Genomic DNA, 8,367 nt, shown 5'->3' with positions numbered 1-8,367 from the left:
GGGGGGGGGGGGGGGGGGAGGGGGAGGGTTGAAGAATAAAAAGCAGCACACTAGTACTGAAGTCCCTGATGAAGTCTAGTCCATGCTAGAGTATTCCAAAACATTCGTATCTCTATATCCAACTCATCTTGGTTGAGCTTGTGAGTTTGTTATAGAGTTTTCTTGTCTTTTTAATTTAAATCATTTTGTTTGGCTATATATAGCCTTCTCTTCACCTGTAATAGACATTCTTCATAGCACTTTTAGATCAATAGAATCATCTTCTCTCTGTTTCCTTTCCACCATGAAAACTCAACTGCTCCTACAGCATTTTATTTCTTATTAACTCGAAACACATGACATATTTCAACGCCCATCTCCATGATTCAGGTACAACATTAAAATCCAAAATACATGTCTAAAAAGGGGTGACCGAGTGATAATTCCTTCAAAGTCATTCGAGCCTCCACACTTTTGCCTTAGCGAGACTTTAAAACAATCCGTCAAATTAATTGAGCTAGTCTCGTGAGACGAATAAAACATAATTCTTATACTTGAAAGAACATTTTCTTGTTTGAATTCTTCTTCCCTCATAAAATTAAAACTCAAAATACATTGTCTCAATTCTTTCTTTCTTTCTTTTTAGTTTTTACTCATTTCAAATGATTTAGATGAGAGCAATACATACAAAGAAAAGATATTTACAAATAAATAAAACAAGAAAAGACATTTACAACTAAATAAATCAATTATAAGAATATAAAGTATGGATGGATTAATTGGATTGTTTGAATTAATAATACATTTAATCAATAATATATTTAGAAAAGATTATTGTATATGTTGGTTTTACGACTACGAGGCAGTCGGTCGGCTGGTCAATACTACCGTAAACAATGCAAAAGTAATTTTATTGCCAAAGAATCATATTTGAACCCCTTACAATGTGCGCCCCGAAGGGCATTTATACATAGGTAGTTAGCCCTAAGAAAGGAAAGGAAATAGTTTGTAAATTTAGACTAAGAAATTTCCCCAAATCAAGCATGGATTTTCTTCTTAAAATAAGAGATCTACTTTCTAAAACGAAAAAGGGAAACCAAAACTAATTTGGTAATGGGTCTAGCTTGCAAATATTTTCTGAATGTTAAATATCTTGTCGCGCTTGTCGGTCCCTTGGCACGCTCCTGACTGGTTGGCTGGATGACTATGCCTTCCAGCTGCCTACATGGCCACACCCAACCGAGTACCCCTACCGGGGATCCATCACTTTCTTGTAGCTCACTTGGTTGATGGTAGAGAAAGTAATATCATCGTTCCTCTGCCTAGGTCCTTGTGTCTTTGTTACCTACTCCTTTTTCAAGGAGACGTAGTAAGGTTAAGTGCCGGCTAATTTTCAGGCCACCAATTGAACCTCGAACCCCTTACAACTTTGTTGCTGACTCCTTTTTAATTGTGGCGTGGTAAGACTAAGTAGTGACTCCTTTTTCATGCCACCAATCGAACCTCAACCCCCTTGTAACTACATTGTTGACTCCCTTTCTAAGGAAGTACAGTAAGGCTGAGCGCTGATTCTTTTTTTTAGGCAACCGACTGAACCTCAAACCCATTATAATTCCGTTGCTAACTCCTTTTTCAAGCAGGGGCGGTAAGGTTGAGCGTTGACTCCATTTTCTTTAATATTTTCTTTTTATTTTTTGGAATTATATTAATAATAATTTTTTATTTATAAAAATAATTATGAAATAAATTTATTTGTTAAAATATCTAGATAAAAATTAATAATTACTATATAAATCAAATTTTATTCTAATTGATTATACTATATTAATAAGGAAATTTATTTGAGATATTTATTATTAATTTGAGTTTAATTTAAAATTTTGGTACTCAAAACAAAAATTAAAATTTTGAGTTTATTACCGATTTGGTCCCTCGACTATAACGATTGCACCAATTTGGTCCTCGACTACCAAAATTCCTCAGTTTAGTCCCCAACTATGTTTTTTACACGAAATGTTCCTAGAGTCAAACTATCATTTTTAATGCATTAAAAATGAGGGCAGATTTATAATTTCACTTTTATTTGCCATCTAGACTGTCTATTTTCATCTAAACTCTTTGCCTAATTTGTAGACTGACACAAAACCTTCATCGTGAAATTCCAAATATCTAACCCTAATCGCAAAATCCATGATCGAAAAGTTGAGAAATCATCTGTATTTTAACCAAGAAGCATAACCCTACATCAGTGTTCAACATAAATTCGTAGAGGTGGCTACTCTTTGTAATGATAAAATTAGGCCGAAAATCAGAGTTAAAGATGTTGGGAAGCGATGTCGTTACACTCTATTCAAACAGCAATATCGCCGAGACCACCAAGAAATCCCCCTTCTCTATGAAGGTGGGCCTAGCACAAATGCTCCATGGTAGCATGACCATGGACGTCGTCAACGCTGAGCAAGCCCGAATTGCCGAGGAGGCTGGCACGTGCGCCATCATGGCTCTGGAGCGCGTCCCGCGGATATAAAAGCTCAAGTGGGCGGTGACTATTCCGGTCATGGCGAAGGCCCAAATTGGGCATTTCGTGAAAGCATAGATTCTCGAGGCTATTGGGATTGATTACGTAGGATGAATTAGAGGTCCTCACCCTCGCCGACGACAAGAACCATATCAACAAGCACAATTTCCACATCATCTTCGTGTGCGGTTGCCGGAACCAGGGCGAAGCCCTCCACCGCGTCCAAGAGGGAGCTGCGATGATCCGCACCAAGGGCGAGGCGGGCACCGTCAACATCATCGAAATTGAAATTACACATCTTTCCTCAGTTTTAATTCCTTAAAAATGATAGTTTGACTCTATGACCATTTCGTGTAAAAAAAAACAAAAAACAAAAAACATAGCTGGGGACTAAATTGAGGAATTTTGGTAGTCGACTTTCAAAACTGTTAATTGCATACCATGACTATTTAATTTTTATCAATTTTGGTCACTCCGGCCAAATTGCCGACCAAATCTCACCGGAAAATCTTAAACCCTAAAATAACGAGGGCATTTTAGTCATTTCACACCTCTTTGTTCTTCTCCGGAGAGCTACCATTTACGACGAACCAAAATAGCTTCTCTCTTACCATTTCCGGCGGACCGAGAAGCTCACTTTTCTATATGTCTTCACTCTTACCATTTCCGGCGGCCTTAGCTTCTTCACTTCACCTCAGAAGAACAAAAACCCAGATTAGTTTTTCTGGGTTTCTCAGATCTGAAAGATGGAGGCCTTGCTTTCTCAAATCGGCGGCGAGAACAAAGGGTTGCATATTATGCGCTGTGTTGGTGGTGCTGCTACTATCAACCGGATTCCCGTCCTCTCCGCGGTATCGGTAATCGTAATCAGCGAGCTAGAACAAAGGGTTGCAGATCAAATTTAATATTAATCGGCGTTATCGGATTCCCGTATGTTCTATTTTGTTTCAACGATCAGATTTACAAATTTTATAACCTTTAAATTAAGGGGCATTTCGTCTGCTTTGTAGCAAAAAGAAAGGAAAATAACTTTGTCTGTTGCTATAAAATTCTTTTGATTTCAATTCACAGCAAAAAGAAAAGGAAATAACTTTCTCATGCTATTAGATTCTTTCGATTTCAATTCTCTGTAAAAGACGAAAAAATCGTAGAAGACGCCGGAGAATATTGGTACATTGCCGGAGAAGAAAAAAGACATGTGAAATGACTAAAATACCCTCGTTATTTTAGGGTTTAAGATTTTCCGGTGAGATTTGGTTGGCAATTTGGGCGGAGTGACCAAAATTGATAAAAATTGAATAGCCATGGTATGCAATTAACAGTTTTGAAAGTCGTGGACTGCAATTAAACAGACCCCTATAGTCAGTGGACCAAAATGACAATTTGCTCTTGGTGAAATATTTATAGTCGAGGGACCAAATCGGTAATAAACTCTAAAAATTTTAATATTAAAATATGTTAGTAATTTGATTTAAAAATTTGCATAATTTTGTATTTAATTTCATATAGAATGTAATGTTCCGTATTTAACATTTTAACATTTATCAAATAAATATAAAATTAAATGATACTCTATCTTGTATTATTACCAATGATAGAGAAAAAAAAGTAGAATATATGTTACAATTATCAATTTACTATTTTTAATAATTTAGTATTATATTTACATAATTTATAAATTAAAAATAGATATGATTTTGTCGAGACTAGGTCTACCCTAAACTGGATGTTGAAGTACATAATGGGACGCCCATAATGTGTATAAAGCCTAAGATATTGGTCCAAATAGTGGATTAGAAATAATAATGTTACTACTAGAAATCAAACCGTGGTGAATGGGTTGAAGGAGAAGACAAGAAACCACTAGACAAAGATGCTTGTTGTGTTGTCCCAAAGGAGGCAAGACAACCCCCCTATTATAGTGTTTAAGCACGCCACACATCTTGCCAAGTGTATGGACAAGCTTCATCCTTCATGCCTACCGTCCATGTACCTCCATGTCATGTTTGATGTTTCACGTCTTCACCCATGTCTCCAACTTCTCACCTACTTTCTCTACCCCCTTACCCCTCTAGGTTTTTCCATACACCCTCAGGCCAAGCTACCTCCATGGCCCCGTCGATGGGTTCTCTTGACTCCTGTTACCATGCTATGGCTTGGGAAATATGATGGGCACCTGGCCGGCCAAGCGCCAACCAACAATGGATGTTCATAACCACTCCAAGCCACCATGTTCATAACCTTCTGCACTAACACGCCTTCACCACCCTAACCATGTACATACATGCCTTCAACATTGTGTCTCCCTCAAGTGGGGGCGTCGTTGCTACTCCTAGGGACGCACTAGCCCCGCTGGTCACGCCATGGTTAGAAGAGGTCGGCCATTAACCGACCACGGTCCTCCTACCATGCTGCTAATCCCAAAATCGGGACAACTATGTACTGCCTCATTTCTATGCACAAAGTATGTAGTGGCTTGGTGGGTTGGGACGTGTGTTACCTTGTGGAGGTTGTGGGTTTAATATCCATTGGCAAAATGGAAACCTATTCCACAAGGAATGCACTACATACTTTATGCATAAAAGCGTGATAGTACATATTGCGTTGCTACATTCACTATTTAAATAAAGTCCTGATCCAACAACATTCTGTCGGTGGTCGGGAAACAGTGGTCCCACCCTCTTGGTGGCTACTTCTCTCTCCTCCTTTGTTTTTTGGGTCACCATGCATACTTGTCTTTCTAGAGCAACAAGACTTGGGCCAACATCTTTCCTTCACCACCTCTTGTGCCAATACTTTTCTTATAAAATGGACACTCAAGTCCCATGGTGCCATCAAATAGATTATTTGGTAATTTTTTTATTAATATTAAAAAATTACAAAAAAAAAACATTTAATATGAAAGCTAATAGTTGATTAGAAAAAAAAAAGATCTATATACATAAAATTTCAAATTTAAAAAGATTTTTATCTGATTAATATTCGAATAATATAAAAAATTACAAAAAAATAGTAAATAATTCAATTAAAGACAAATAAATTAGACCCAATTGCATCAAATTATAAATCAATTTCTTGTCAAAATGTTCACATCTTTAGTGCGCTGATTTCTTTCTTCCTAAAAATGCACTGATTTCTTGAATAGTCCTCCGGATGCTAGTGTGGCAACATAGTCACATAGAGGATCAAAGTCTAATTTCCTCATTTTAGGAGGGTGTCAGATGCACCCAAAAAAAATTGTGAAAATGTTTGCCCTTGTTAATTTTATTTTTTTGAAAATTAAACCATAGCTTAATAAAGGTCCGAAGACAACACATTACAAAGATAGAGCGGAGGGATGGAATACCACTTCGAACAATTAGACTTACAAACGGACCACTTAGCTACCATATGAGCTGCCCAATTCGCTGACCGTCTAAAAAATGATAAAAATACATGAGAAAAATAACTCAAGTGGATTTTTGATATCCTTAACTAACAAAGGTGGACTCTCTAACACTTTGTTTTAAACTTTGCACCACTTTAAGGGAGTCTGTCTCTACTTGCACCCTATTCATATGTAACTCCTTTATCCAGCTTAGGGCCTCCTGGATCGCAACTACTTCAGCCTCTCTTGGGGTGTACAGACCTACCTTCTAAATTTCCTTCGCAGCAATGAACTGCCCATCCTGATTGTGAATGACACAACCGAACCCCATCCTCTCATTCTCCTTATTGATAGCAGCGTCCACATTCAATTTGAGAAAACCATGTTGACGTTTGGTCCATCTATCTTCATCACGCTTTGACGTTGCCCCCATATCCAAAGGGTTATCTACCGCTTTCCTCCAGTCAATCAAGAACGAATGTGCTCTCCTCAATGTCGCAGCAGCAGGTAGGGGGTTCTTGTTGTTACACACCTTGTCATTGCGTTGTTTCCAAAGATCCTAACTGTTGTGATGAAACAGCCTAGTTAGTGCGTACCAAGCTATTGCATATTAACTTTGAACCATTTATGGAAAGAGCCAGCATGAACCTGGGATCTATACCCTACAAGTTTCAAAATATTTGTACATATCTGCATGTGAGAAAGAGGTGTTCCAAGCATGGTTGTAATAGGTGCTAGGCGCTAGTCGGGTGGTAGACTAGCGCCTAGCGCCTAAGTGGTCTAGGCGGTACCTAGGCGACGACCTATAAAAACATAAATATAATGCATATGTGTGGGTGTATGTCATATATTATATTATTATTATTATTATTATTATTATGTGTGTATATATATATATATATATATCTTATTTTTCTTATTTATATAAATAAATAAATTTAAATATACATAAACATAATAAAAACAATTTAACAAGGCCGACTTGCTTGAGTTAACTCGGCTACTCTATCGAGTTGAGCGAGTTAACTCGGCCCATTCGGCCGAGTTAGACGCCAGGCGGATGCCTAGGGAGTAATTCGCCTCGCCTCGCCTCGGATGCCTAGGCGGGGAATTTTTGCAACAGTGGCTCCAAGGATTCATCTTCGCCGCTACAAATGGGACAGAGGGGATCAACATCAATTTTCCTTCTCCATAGAAGATTTGTTGTCGGAAGACATTCGGTACACAACTGCCAGAAAAAGATTTTAACTTTTGGTGGAAGCTTTAATCTCCAGGTCGACGCCTAGTGAACCTTATTTTCATGCGCATACTCGCCATTAAGGGATCTATAAGAGCTCTTAACTGAAAATAAACCATCTTCTTCTGGAGCCCATGTAACTTTGCTTGGGGAATCATGAATTGGTAAAGGAATTTTCAGAATTAATTGAGCATCTCTGTCATTAAAAATGGCTCTAACAGTTTCAACATCCCATTGTTTCTCAAAGGGATTCTTCAGACTATCCACAATTGCATTCTCCATCAGTGGAAATAGAAAAGTTGTGATTGATGGGTTCAGCTTGTCCGGCAACCATTTAAAATTCCTCAGATCCCGAAACTCCATGCCTCCCCAATCCTTGGGTTCACACAGCTTGTCCTAAGATTTCCAGTTTATACCAGATTTGTTTCCATTATGACCACCCTTCCACCAGAACTCATTCATAATAATCTCATTTTCCTTGATGTTTTCCTTAGGAATTAGGAAAACCCCCATAGCATAGGATGGAATGGCTTGAACGATACTTTTGAGGAGGGCCTCTCTCCCTGCCCTAGATAGGAACCTCTAGTTCCACCCCCTAATTCTACTCAAGATCCTTTCTTTTAAGAAACCAAAAATCTGTTTCTTAGTTCTTCCTACCATCATTGGCAAGCGTAGTTTCCATTCCCCTCAACCCTATTAACTCCCAATATGGTGCTCATTGTATCCCTCATCTCCTCTCCCACTCTCCCACATTACCACTAAAACAAAGAGAAGACTTCTCAAAATTGACAATTTGGCTAGAGGTATTTACATACTGGTGAAGGAGGTGTTTTAGGCTGGCAGATTCTAAGGGGTTAGCTTTGAAAAAAATATAACTATCCCCAGCAAAGAACAAGTGCGAAACATTTGGGGCTGACTAGTAACAAATATACCCCCCCCCCCCCCTATCTCTCTCTCATAATCATGCAACAAAGCACTAAAACCTTCAGTAATCAACAAGAATAAATAAGGGGATATGAGGTCACCTTGACGTAGGTCTCTCCTAAGGGCAATAGGACGTATTTCCTTCCCCTGATTCAAACCAAAATATTCAAACAATGGATATACAGTGCATTACAAGATTGGCCCATTTTTCATATGTCTTGCTCATATCAAGCTTTAGAGTGGCATATCTTATCTTTCCTTGCATTTCATATGCCACTATAATATTGTCCGTGATGAGTCTTTCCAAGACAAATTCGCTTTGATTTTTAGAGATCAAACGAT

General features: G+C 38.2%; 1 pseudogene; it reads left to right on the top strand.

The window, feature by feature from the left end:
• Window positions 1-2,299: 2,299 nt before the first annotated feature.
• On the top strand, window positions 2,300-2,819 carry LOC116024188 (annotated as a pseudogene).
• The last annotated feature ends 5,548 nt before the right edge of the window (window positions 2,820-8,367 follow it).

Source organism: Ipomoea triloba, chromosome 7 (genome assembly GCF_003576645.1).
Source record: "Ipomoea triloba cultivar NCNSP0323 chromosome 7, ASM357664v1".
In the NCBI taxonomy this organism is placed as follows: domain Eukaryota; kingdom Viridiplantae; phylum Streptophyta; class Magnoliopsida; order Solanales; family Convolvulaceae; genus Ipomoea; species Ipomoea triloba.
The sequence above is the reverse complement of the archived record's forward strand: the minus strand, read 5'-3'. Positions and strand labels throughout refer to the sequence as shown.